We start from the raw sequence: 1340 nt of genomic DNA, 5'->3' as shown, positions 1-1340 counted from the left end.
GCATAGAAAGTTTGAACTGATTGGGATCAAAATTGGATTTTTTATGAATTTGTAAATTTGCTCAAAAATCGGGCTAAAGTCCCTGCACTATAGTACAGGGTCACGGGCCAAATTTTGCCAAAAATAAAAAGGTGAGAATTCTTTATTTTTATGACATTCTCTGATGCATATACATGTACTTATGTTGCGTAGAAAGTTTGAGAATGCCACTGTATCAAGAGTGCAACATCACTATTGTATTCAGTAATGGTGCTGGTAGTAGTGAACCATTTGTACTACCACTTGGTAAGTTATGTGCATGTGTTGACAGTACATACTATGAATAATTAGTACATACTATGAATTAGTACATACCATGAATTATTACATACTATGAATTGTTACTTAATAGATACACATCCTGATGATACAACTAATCTCACTGCTACAACTGCTCCTCCACCTACTAACACTTCTACTGAGTCATCCTCTACTGTCACGACTGTTTCAGCAGGTCTTATTGTTAATGCTGGTTAGTTGCATTGAATATTATCATATACCATTTTGTATGTTATAATTATCCTGACATCATTGGGTGTCATCATATTATCATTAATGATGTGTCTCATTGTATCAGTTTGTTTTGTTATTATCTACAAAAGGAAATTGCATAGTAAGTATCGTGTGTTGTGTGTGTGTATGCGTGCACATATGTGCTTATTTATTAAATATTAAGGCCTTTTCACACTGGCACAAGTAATGTGCATTGATGCGCATTAATCGTGTTCACACTAGAGTGGTTTTGAATTAATGCGCATCAATGCCCATCACTCTCACTTCACCTCCAGAGGTGGATTGATGTGAAGTGATGCGCTTCGATCAATGTAAACCAATGGCAACAAGAACACAAAATGATACACAATTCAGCTGCTAGTGTGAACACGATCAATGCGCATTATTTCAGCTGTATCAACAAAGCGCATCAAAGCGCTTTGAAAACTGTGCCAGTGTGAAAAGGCCTTTAATAACAGGGGCTACCTCATTACAAAAACAGAAAACATATACTGCAACTAATGAAGCATACCAGATTAACAGTGTTTAATGATTTATAGTAATCCAGTTTATGAAGAAATAGAAGGACACAGAAGGGACGTAATCAATAATCCAGCTTATGGAGAAGTAGAAGGTAGCAAAGGAGAATTAATCAGTAATCCAGCATATGGAGAATAGAAAAAAACAGATCTAGGGAAGGATCATTAATCATTAATAATAATCCAGCTTATGGAGAAATAGAAGGCAGCGGAGGAGAATTAGTCAATAATCCAGCTTATGAAAAAATTGAAGGCAGTAGTCATTAATCA

Source organism: Amphimedon queenslandica, unplaced genomic scaffold, assembly GCF_000090795.2.
Source record: "Amphimedon queenslandica unplaced genomic scaffold, v1.1 AMPQUscaffold_11780, whole genome shotgun sequence".
Lineage (NCBI taxonomy): Eukaryota > Metazoa > Porifera > Demospongiae > Haplosclerida > Niphatidae > Amphimedon > Amphimedon queenslandica.
Note: the sequence above shows the minus strand (reverse complement) of the source record.